Genomic DNA, 12,500 nt, shown 5'->3' on the forward strand with positions numbered 1-12,500 from the left:
TTGCTTGTTAACTGTAAAGCTCTGTGTTTTAATTTATTGAAATATCCAGATAAGCAACCAAGAGCAGATTTGAATGTTGATTATTATGTTGTATGATCCCTTAAATGGATGTATGATCAGTGACTTTTTGGCCTTCTCAACCTGAATTAGTGTTTTTCTCTTCACGGATTTTGGTTGCTGCAACAAATAGTAACAAACCATAAAAGTGATGGTTTCAGCACTGTGGCCTTAATCCCTAGGTAAACGGTATTTCTTGTGACAAGTGGGACATCAAAGGGTCTTATGTTAACTGTTTTGGAACCTGTGTTGTCAACAAAACAAGGGACAATAATTTTTTTCTGGATCAAGTCAAGTCTGACTTTCTGGTTATAAGCCTGACTTTCTGGTTCTGAGTTTTCATTCTCACCCCTTTAGTTGTAATTCTGCTTTAAGAACACATAGCATTCTTCGTGTCCATGGGAAAACTATATGGTAACAGGTAAAGTGTGCACTCGGATCACAACTTACAGGAATGTAGGATGCTAGTCAATAGATGACTGCTCCCAGCCATTTTACTTAAAAATTTTCTTGCAGTCCATTAATACATGTACCCTGGATTGAACCCAGTCTACCCAGAGTGTACACTGTAAGTAATGTGACAGTTAACAATCTTTAGCCCAGAGTTTCTCAGGCTCTTAGCTTTGTCAGTGGTTGGTCAGCTGGAGAGACTCTAGGATTATGGAATTTTTATCACACAAATCATGGGATTTGGACAATAGTATGTTACATGCGCGGCCAGTCAAGAAGTTCACAATATTAATAAGATTAATAATTAATAAAAAAGACGCCATTGTTCCAGAGTTTATCGTGGTGAACAATCGCTGTCAAAGAGCCTGAGAAACTCTGGGCTTGAGATAAGACAACATGCACAAAAAATCCACTTACATCATTGTATAACGTTCCCTAAACCAATAGGATTCTTTTGTTGTTGTTTCAAGAGGGTCTTAACTGTTTTAATCTGGCTGTACTGAAAAAGAGGACGGTCTGTTGTGCCGAAGCTTGATACATGTACTTTATTTTCATACATAGAATACTTTTATTTCATAGCCTGTGAAGAAATCTGCCCAAAGAAGCACAATCAAATCCTCCTCATCAGCATATGAAGAAGAACGACTGAAACGAATTGAGGAAAGTGACCTTGAGATGTTAAAAATTAAATGGTAAGTTAACACAGGTTTAAATGTGAAAAAGACAATAATAATGACAACACATCTGCTGCTTTTTGTGATTGTTTTGATTTTATAAAACTCCAAAGCATTTGCCGTGCATGGAGAAAGAACATTTTTGTGTAGTGGACCTTTAAAGTTAGTGACATGCACATTACAATTACTTTAATTGCTGTACATCTATGCACAGCACATATACTGCATTTAAGAAAGAATAAAAAAGGCTCAATGTAACAAAATACACTGTACACTAGCAGCTGCACATACTGTACAAATACAGGCTAATGCATGAGCTACACATGTATGAAGGTCTTTTCATCCAGTTTCTAACCAGGGAGTGATGTGCATATAATTCTCATTTTTATTACAATTATACAACTGTAGATACTGATGAAATACCAGGATTTTTCCCTTTAATAAAAAAATAATCTCTTCACCGTGCGCAGTGAACATCTCATTTTTACATGTATCTTTCACATGTGAGAATATAGGTGTTGTCATCGTAACAAACATGATTAGCCAATAAAACGAGAGTTTCCTCTTCATTGTAACTTTAAGGTACTTTTGCGCTTTAATGTAATTCTTCTCTACTACATGAACATTAATTTTTTATTGCAAAATTTTACATTATCATGATTTGTTATTCCTACCTTTGATATCTTGTTTCATGTTACACAACATGCGTGCTTTAGTAGTTGGTGACCACTTTTTCATCATTTCGAAAATGATTTTAAATCTGGACATTTCATCAATATCTATTTACATGTAATAAACAGAACATTACATGACCACTTCGGGATATGAATTTCGTCTTTGAGTGCTCCAAGTATGTCTCACTCGTTTGCGAGATACTTTCAGCACTCGAAGATAAAATTCGTATCCCTGCACGGCCACGTAATATCCGCTAAGTATTATACAATGGACTGAAGGTGGTATGTAGATTACATGAAGGCATCATTTTATTCTAAGTTTGTTTCTTTGTTCTTGTTTTCTTTTAGATACCCACAAACATGGCAATCATCATGGGACTTTTTTAATCTGAAAGCCAACAAAATTACTGATCCCTAGACAATTGACAATAAAAACAAGAATTTCTCTCGCGGCCAATCTATGAAAAAGACTGACCACGTGTACTAAGCAGTCAGTTAGACTATTAATTATTATATGATACAATTGGAATTCGTGTATCAGGTCATCGCCACAAAGTGTCAGTTAGTACAAACCAGTTACATTAAACGAATTAAATTGTTCTAGTTTGCTATTTAATAAACATGTTGTGAACCAAGTGTAGTCAGTCTGTATGGGAGAATCTTGACCGAAGTCGTGTGCACTCACGACCTTGGTCAAGATTCTCCCATACAGACCTCCTGCTAGGCTAATTAGAGCTAAATAGTTTCTTATGTCTTTTACAAAAAAGTTCATTTAAGAATGACACATTCATGGCATGGAAATGCTTTGAAGAATAAATAACAATTGATAGTCAAAATTATGTTTAACATTAAGGAATATCTTCGAAGAGACAGTATCGATATATTTATAAATCAAAGCTAGTTAAGATATTTGATAATAGTTGGTTTTCAATAGATATGACCTTCATGATAGTGATTAACTAAACAATAAGTAACTCCATTTGTTGATTATGCCAACAGGATTTTGCAAGGATAGATCAGTCCTGAATATTCAAAGCCACTGAGGCTCTTTTAGCAAGAAAATGTTGATATTTTTACGGACTGTTTTGAAATAAATTACATGAATTTTGAAGACATCGTGTGTACTTTATTTATGGACATTTTACAAACATTTTGTGGTCCGGGATTAATGCGGTCAAAGCTACAGACATTTTATGGGGTTTACAAAATGTCTGTGAATGCGCGCATTTACAAACATTGATATTTCATGGCGAAAATGAATTCAAGTTTTCTGGGCAGTTCATTTACATTGCTTTTACTTTTCAGCATATACAATCTACTAGAACTGTTTTCCGATGACAATCACTGATCGCACAGTAAACAAATAAAGACGATGTTGTGTGTTTAAACAGACAACCTGTGTAAGGAAATATACACGTCTCAGACTGTCGGCACGCTTCTCCAAAGTTCACGTGTCACTATCATAAGAAAATTTGTTGATTTTACCCTTATATACTTTTTAAAAAGCAAGCTATTTCGGGCCTGTAATGTTTATACGGACGCATCTGTTCCTACTCCCAAGCAGAATCCAGAATTATCTACGATACAACAACTTACCCACGCCTTGGACGCTCTGCTTTAATCCCCACACTCGAGTATTTAACTCTGAGGAAAAATTAACTGCAAAATGGATCTGGCGTTGTTCTTCTGGATATAAAGACTTCAGCATAGTGACTGTATCATTAAGCTAATGCAGTCCTTGTTACAATAAAACTTAAAACTTGTTTAATTCATTTTCCTCGTTTTTCTCCTGCCTTGGTACAAAAATGCCTCTTTTGAAGGAACAAGGTGCGCAGTGGATATGTTGCACAAGTGACGGGGCGCAACTGAAGCTGTCGATTATAGGTTGAAGAAGAACATATAGAGATCAAGTGAAGCTACGATCCTCGCAGTTATGGACGCGGGCTTCAACGGGGTTTGAGCCCTTGACCTCGCGATACCGGTGCGACGCTCCAACCTACTGGGCTGTGAAGCCACTGACCTTGGGAGCGAGGTCACAGTTCAAAACCCGTTGAAGTCTTGAATTTTTCAGGTTTCTCTACGCAATTGCTAAAATTGCGTTCATGACTGTGAGGCTCATAGCTTCACTTGATTTCATATACGCATCCGCAGTCCAATATATAGTTCATCCCATATATCATTTCATCGTCAACATACAGTGAATATGAACAATTCATATTGTTTATCAAAGTTAAGTTCTTTGGAGACGTCCCACTAGCATTGAATAGGTCGGGAAACAAGCAAGTTTTAACTTGAAGATTCTGCCGAAAGGCACATGAATATTGCGCTTCAAAGTCGACAAGTGATGATATGTATGACCACAGGTAACCCAGGCTCACTGTGTGCGTCACGTAGGTATTAAAATATAGAGAACATATGAGGCGAAGTTTAGGTCTGCAAATTTGCTAGAAAATGGAAATAAAAATCGATAAAAGTTACCATGTGGTGAGCTGTTGTTGTCTTTAATACGTACACGAAGTTTCGGGAAAAATTGTCCTCGTTCACCTTCCTTCATAGTATAGTGACAAGGTAGGAGACAGAAGCCAGCTTAAGGACTTCGATCGACTCAAAACAAGCACGATTATTTTCGTAAAAATCGAATCCAGTCGCTAGATAAACACGCCAGGTTCGTGGAACAGGAATTTCTCTAAACCATGAATCCACTGAAGCATCTCCAGGTAGCAACGCGAAGCCACCAGGCTCCATAGAACTTATAAGTTGACCTGCTAAAATGGCGGCCCGAAAGCGTTGTCCTCGCGAAGTGTCCAATTCAAAATGGCACTGAACTCGGGACGCCTGGTGACGAGTATAATGAGTTCTGGAGCGAGGGGAGTCCCAAATTGCTAAAAGCAAGACTCACTGAGCAATCTGGGACTCCCTTCCCTCCAGAACTCATTATACTCGTCACCAGGCGTCCCGAGTTCAGTGCCATTTTGAATTGGACACTTCGCGAGGACAACGCTTTCGGGCCGCCATTTTAGCAGGTCAACTTACAAGTTCTATGGAGCCTGGTGGCTTTGCGTTGCTACAGACCTAAACTTCGCCTCATATGTTCTCTATATTTTAATACCTACGTGACGCACACAGTGAGCCTGGGTTACCTGTGGTAGGTTTTACCGCCGTGTTTTCGTAGTTTGAACATACCGTGGGCTTCCAAATGATGTAATCTCATGACAACCAAACTGCCCAAAAGGTAGAACGAAACATTGCAATAACCGCTTAAAACAAAGACGCACTATAAAAGGGGTCGCTTCTTCGCGCTCTGCTTTTGTTCAAATTCATTCGAGCACGACTGATTATCCAAGATGGTGATCAACAAACAGTAACACAGAGACGGAAACCTTAACAGTTTCTAGCGCGAAAAAAAGGACCGGGGGTTTAAACAAAGAACTACGTACAGATAACATTTTATTACATATTACGGACACATTGCCATAAGGAGCCTGCCTTTTGTATTGCATAAAATATCACAGAGCTCGGTTCCGTCTACAGTTGATTGATAAAGCATAATTGCACGTCCCTAAGGCACCACGCCTTTTAAAGTGCGTCTTCGTGTTTAATAAAATTGTTGAACAACATAAAAGAAATACAGAAAAAGGAAAGAGAAGCATGGCGGACGATAATTGGACGAACTGCATTTGGGTAATCTTGAAAAAAAAATCGTCCCAATAGAGGTTTGTCTTGTTCTTTTGATATTTTGGTGCCAATTTGCGTTTTTCACTCCGCGAAGGCGGGAACGTTTTTGGGTCCATCATATGCATTAATTAAAAGCAGCGCGTGCTTTTCTATATCGGTGATAATTTCAGTGCTTTAAGTAAGCGATTGTTTCATAAGAGTCAGTTCTTACTCAGAAGACATTGCACAAAGCTCAAGTCAAGCTTACATGTGCAATCCATCCCTGTGCTTCAATGAGGTTTTCTCTGTAGTCTCGAGTTAGTTTTGCGTGAAGGCAAAACAAGCCATGTTAAAATGAGTACTAAACGTAACCGGCTCATCTACCACCTTCTCGTCGGTTTTACATAGTCAAGATTATCACGATACCGAAGCAGTGATCAAAGCCGCTCGATCGCGAGCAAGTATCGAGGACTAGCCTGCGTAGCAGCCGTTTCCTTTCCTTTTCCAAACGCTCGCGACGGGACGAAAACTGCAAGAGATTGGGAAAAATAACGAGTAGGTGGAGGGGGTGAGGCGACGGAAGGAAACGCCTGCAATCAGACCCAGACTTTTTACCGAACGCCCCCAAACAGACTGCATTCCCTTGGGGCACCAACTGTCACATTATAGCCAATGATCATTAACTTCCGGTAAACCATTTCTGAGAAGCAGCCCACGAAAAGCAAATAGTGCGCGAAAAACAACTACCGGGTATCGCTCTTTCCTTTCCAGAAAAAGCAAGCGGGCGAAATGATGTGGCTTCGAATAATTGCCGCGTTTGTCATTGCTCGTTTAAGAGAGCTTCGGAATTTCGAATTCTTTTTTAAGATTTCAAGGAACTCTTTGTCCAGCGCATTTTCCGCGGACGAGAAGAATAACTGGAATTTCCCCACTCGCACATCTGCAAGGGAAGCTTCTGGCAATGAATTCGCTGTGAGGCCGATGGATTTCGCCTCCTTTATTTGATCTTCAATCAATTCAAGCTTCGAAGCGGACAAATAACCAGAACACAGGCACATTCTCTTGACATCTTCTCCTTAACACCCACGAGTATTTGATAGATAGCGCTTTTGCCAAAACCAGTTGGCAAAATTGCGAGAACATCCTGTCCACGGACTAAACTCTTTATGGCAGCTCCTTGCTCCGGTTTGAGATCAATCTGTTTACTCTTTTTCGAAAGATCTTTCAACGTTTCCTGAAGAGAAAATTCGAAAGCTTCCACGGACTCGGCCATATTTTTGATTTTGTTTGTTGTTTTGTATTCCGGATGTCGATTATGCACGAATGTCAAATTTTTCATGTCACTTCAGTTTTGATTGACGGGCTCCTAACCAATCAAATTGCGCTATTGCTCCCCGTTCGTGGGCGAACGGAGTTCTGTAAAATGTTTGGGATTGTTTGCAGGCAATTCCTTTATTCCCCACCCCCTCCCCATTCTCGCGCACCCCGTCCCCACCTCTCCCTAAAATTTTGCTCACCCCAGACGCATGCCCGCTTTATCGCTCGCTTGTTCCATCTCCGCCTGGAAAAGGAAAGGAAACGGCTGCTACGCAGGCTAATCGCGGACTGGGGTAGTGAGGGTAGCGTTGGAGGTGGGGTCAGCATGGATAATTTCTTTCTGGACTTGCCAAAAGGAATCATGAAATGTTTAGTATACCAGTCTCACTGATTGCAAACATTTTTCGTGTGTCTTCATTTCAGATAAGCCTTTCGCAGGGTTTGTTTACAAGATGAGAGGTCCGTGCACATACAAATTAACTTTGAAGCTATCGGCGTACGCTGGGAAGTTATAGTTGTAAGGGCTGTTGTGTTTTGTACACCTTTTGCTGTTCATTTACGCAAAATATACATTCATTTGCGTCAACAGTTCAAACTATACGGCAAATATACGTTTATTAGCACTTCCACGAACTTCATTAACGCCAACGAACTTTTAATAACGCAATTTGCATATGTATTAGCATTCAATAGCATCAACGGATAAACAATTGCACCGTTGGACAATCAAAGATAACAAATATACTTTCAATCTCGCGCAATGCTTAATCATCAACACCAATATAAAATCAATTGAATAGTATGACAATCAATGGCGTGTTAGGGCCTGTTTATATGGTCTCGGTTACCCGAGACAGCCCACCACCCTAGACAACTTTACCGCGCGTCTATGTTAGAATTGCGTGACCGAGACAAAGTTGACCCTACTTAATTATGCATATATTTTAAGACGCATCTTCAAAAAATGCGTATCATCATTTGCCTTTCTTTCTATCTAGTTCGTTTTTATTAAGTATAGTTGCGTTTTCACATTCAGCAAATGGACTAACAATCTTAACGCAGCAATAATATGTAGTTTAAATAAAACACAGGAAAAAAAATTGAAATTCCAACATGGATTATTATTGGAAAACATCTGAAATAAACTATCCAATATTGGAATAATATTGGAATACCTGGTAATTTGTTAAGGGGACAAATATGTTTTGGAATATCATTGGTATATCAGACATTTAACAATCCAAGATGGTCTTTTGATGGCAGTTTATTGGAATATCAAGTGTAAGAGGTGACAGTCCAATAAAATACCATGGAACTAAACTTGGATTGTCAAGTGACAAATAAACCAGTTATTTACCAATATTACCCCGAGTTAGTTTTTATGGTAGCTTATTGGGAGATCAATTTTATCACTGATAAACCAATAAAAATTGATAATTGATAAACCAGCCATTCAGACTGTAAATGCCGCCATGCGGTCATACGCCAAGTTGCTCGGCCACTGCATTTGTGACATGGACAGTGCACATGAGGTTTTTCTCCCTTCTTGCTGATATCTCTAGCTTCGGCGGTTAGCTGACAATAACAGGAAGTAAGTGGAACGTCTTCTTCTACTTCCATATTACATTCTTCCCGGGCGCCCAAAGCAAAAAACCGATCGGCAAGAAAGAAAAGAATCGCGACCTATCGATACCGCCATGTTCTCTCCATTTGGCGCGGGGTCTGGTAAGTATAATTCAAAGTGGATCAGGAGATCTGGGATTGAAAAAGTAAACGCGCCAAAACACAACTGTCGTCGTCGGACTCGAAGAACTACCACAGGTTGTCCCACAGGTTCTGACAAATTTGGAGATTATTTCCTTTTGTCATGGCTGAAAATAGCGACGCAGTGTCTTCAAACAAACCAGGTAGATATATTTTGTAAATGATAGTACTTGGCAGTCTTCATTACTTGTTCAACTTTTTTGCTGTGTCGATCTTGTAAAACAATTTTGGCGCCATTAACTACCCCAATAACTGAACTTCCTTTTCGTATTACGGAAACAGCTATTGCCAGAATTAGTGGATTCTTAGTTTAATGAAAGATAATCTTGTAGTTAAATACAGAAAGTGTAAAAATGAGATCCTTAGATTATAGAAACCAGTGGAAACTTAAAGTTTGTGTCGCGGCCTGACCTACACATAACTGCAGATTTGGATTCACCCTTTGTTAAATTAAAAGAGGTTCAGCGTTCACATTCCTCTCTGCTCACTCTCACATAACTTTTCTCTGACTTTTACTTTGCCCTTATCCTGAACAATCAGAGGAATGGAGTCCTGCTGAAGTAGCATCGTGGCTAAACTCTCACCATCCAGATTTGAAGGATGAAGCAAGACTTTTTCAGGGTAAATTATATGTATTTTTGATTGTAGTTTGAATTGATTTTTTGTTTTTCTTTTCGGTTTATTCGTTTGCTATTTGTTTGTTATAAGGAGTGAAAGGAAAAGAGGGAGACGAATAAACCAAATTGAGAGCGGCAAACCATACTTATGGCAAACTGAGAAAGGCTAATTCCCCTCACAGCTGAGTGTTTTCCTCGCCCATTAATCTGATTCCTTCCAGAGTGGCAGATGCTGTATTAATATTTTAATGTAAACGCTTTGAATTGTTATCTATTCATTGCTTATTACAGTGACTTCTTTTTAGATAATGAAATATCCGGTAAAACACTGGCTCTTGTAGACAGGCAGTGTCTCAAGGACATTGGTATAGGATCAATTGGAAAACAACTCGCTGTCTTGGCATGTATCAAACAACTACACTGTAAGTCTCGGCTATCTTCCTCTGATGTGATTGACTGCCCTTTAATCAGGCAATCAGGCATTGCCATTAAGCATGACTTTAGTCAAGTTTTAGTCCAGAGGTAAGGACTTCAATAAGAAGTGAAGTAATCACCAGGTTGATTAGTACTTGAGAGAAACTGATTTTCTTTCTATGGGATCTTGGAAGCTCCTCCAGAAACTTTAAAGTTTGGAAAAGTTGTTTTCCAGTATTATGGGCACTAAATTGAGGACAAAAAGGTAAAACTATGAACTCTTGCCAATTTCTCTGAGCAAAGTAGTAGAAGTAAAAATATGTAGTTACAATGCAAACAGCTTAATTCTCTCAGAATTAGTGTCTTCATTGGAACCCATATGCACATTGAAAAAAATTGGCTTTGGGCAAAGTAAGTGAATGTATTTTATCCCTGATTGAGCCAATTGCCACAGTAATTTTTTAGTAGATTTTGTTAAAATGCTAGTGTACACAATTATACTGAAGCATTATCCTTTGACTTGATATTCAAGATCAGTTATTGTCTTTTGTTTGTTTGAATTTGTTTGATTTTTTAATTCATGCGAATTGTTTTTGTTTGATGTTTCAGGTGCAATCAGAAACCACATCTTACAGTGGGCAGTCGAAAAGAACAGAAAACTTACTGATGGTTATGATTTTGAGGTACAACTAGTCCTTGTAAGAAATACCAGTACTACTTACATCCTATTAAGCTTGTAACTTAAGAATGGAGCATTAAGCTTTTTCTCTCTTTTTGGCAGAAATCCAGGACACCTGCAAAGAGAGCTCTGTCAAGTCCGACAACAGATGCAAACGAGAGCATTGGTAAGGAAAGGATATGGCCACTGACAGCCATTACTATGTCTAGTATATGTCATAAAGTTAAATTTGAATTGGGGAATGAAAATTTACACAGAGGAAAGATCCTTACAAGACAGTTAGGTATAAAATGTAAACATGAGATTTTACCCTGAAAAAAAAAATACTCAAGGCTTCATCCTGGCTGCCAGACTTTCTTGCAAAAATGCAGTTTGTGAATGTTTAGGACTTATTCGTTGTGCATTGTTAGGAACATCAATTTTAATTTAGATTCGGTAAATTAGGTATTTTTTTTAAATAAAGCTTTTCTTTTTATATTTTATTTTACATGTACATGCCTATTCACACTCTTTGCAAGAAATCAATATTAATGAAGGGAGCTATTGTTACTTCAAGTCATTTGATCAGATTTCAAACATGTAACAGGGTGTCTTTTGTTTTTGGCATTTAAGATGAAACAGACACTGAAAAACCCAGTCCTGACGAAGCCTGCAGCAGTGATGGTGTTAACGACATATCTCTATTATCTGCATACAGCTCACAAATCATCTGTGCAGTGTTTTTCAAAAAGCCAACCTTCAGCAGTTTGAGTGTGAAACACCATCTTGCTCCAGCTGCTAAAGAACTAAAAATCAAGCATAGAGGCAAAGGAAAGTACGAATTGGCCCTGAAAATTGCAACTGAACTTGTAACAAAGAAGATGATTCAAGTTGCTGAAGGTGCAAATTTCAAATGCCTTTCAAGAAATGAGGTTCTTATTGAGAAGGAACTAGATGTGTTATCAGTTGAATCCTGCAGCTCAGATCGTATTGATTCATCCTCAGGATCTACTATGTCTGTTGATGAAACAGATTCAGGGCCAGATTATGATTATGATGATAAACCAGAGCAGGCTGACTAATGCAGCTTAATCCATTATATGTGTTATATATGTTGCTGAAAGTGGCTGATGGCTAATTACAACTGATGATATATTTTTTAGCTAATTTTGTTTTGTCTGGTGATGCTCTTGCTCTACATTGTATAAAGTTCACGTTGGAACAGTAGATGATGTAAATGCTTTTTTTCGGTTCAAGTTTCTTATGTTTGTAAACTGGTTGATCTGTAAACAGGACACAACAGCGATAAACTGTGAAGAACAGTTAATCATGATACAGTTAAATGTTGGAGTTATTGAATACTGATCAAACCACTAATCTTGCCAGGAAAGATTGAATTATGGATATCACTACATATTTAACCAATATTGGAAATGAAGCTTCCAATGTTGGAAGTTTAAATTACTGGCTGTCCAATCTTGTAAATGATTTTTCCGATATTGGACTTCTGTTTTATTCTCCAACCTTGAAAAGACTGTTTCCAATGTTGGGGTCTTATTTATTTCAATTTCCCAACCTTGGGAAAACAGTTTCCAATATTGGACTCTCATTACAGTTACCAATCTTGGAAATGCTGCTTCCAATGTTGGACTTTCATTGTACATCTACCAACCTTGGAAATGTTCTTTCCAATGTTGGATTTTTTTTAAATTTACCAACCTTGGTTGATTAAAGTTAGACTACCAACCTTGGAAAACTATGAAATGTCTTTCCAATGTTGGTAAGTGTATCTCTTTTTCCAACATTGGTTTTGCAAGTGAATTTCCAATAATCTTCCATTGTTTTTCCAATGTTTTCCCAATGTTTTTCCCACATTGGAATGTCAATTTTTTTTTTCCTGTGAAAGGCTGTTTATGAATCGAAAGTTTCCGTTGAGAATTTTGGCGGGAAAAAAAACTTTAATTGTAAAGTAAACGCTAAAAACATGTATAAGCTCCCAAATTGTTGCTTCTTTGATTTTTATTTTATGCGTGCGCATTCAAGATTTTGCTGTATCATCTCGGGTGGTCAAGGCAAACTGTTTACATGCGAAAACTTTGTCTCACCTGCCAGGGTTACCCTACCCGCCGAGGCGAGACAACTCGCCTCCCCGAGTTGTCTCGCCCACCCGGTTGATAGAATTTTTTAAACAAATGAGTGGAAAAATATCTCGGCAAGGGTA

General features: G+C 38.4%; 1 long non-coding RNA gene across 1 annotated transcript; it reads left to right on the forward strand.

Annotated features, from left to right (window-relative positions):
- The first annotated feature begins 10,238 nt into the window (after positions 1 to 10,238).
- Positions 10,239 to 11,033, forward strand: LOC137967389 (uncharacterized). The gene is made up of 3 exons (XR_011116530.1): positions 10,239 to 10,304; positions 10,403 to 10,466; positions 10,913 to 11,033. It is a non-coding gene; the product is annotated as an uncharacterized lncRNA (long non-coding RNA).
- Positions 11,034 to 12,500: the final 1,467 nt, after the last annotated feature.

Source organism: Montipora foliosa, chromosome 8 (genome assembly GCF_036669935.1).
Source record: "Montipora foliosa isolate CH-2021 chromosome 8, ASM3666993v2, whole genome shotgun sequence".
In the NCBI taxonomy this organism is placed as follows: domain Eukaryota; kingdom Metazoa; phylum Cnidaria; class Anthozoa; order Scleractinia; family Acroporidae; genus Montipora; species Montipora foliosa.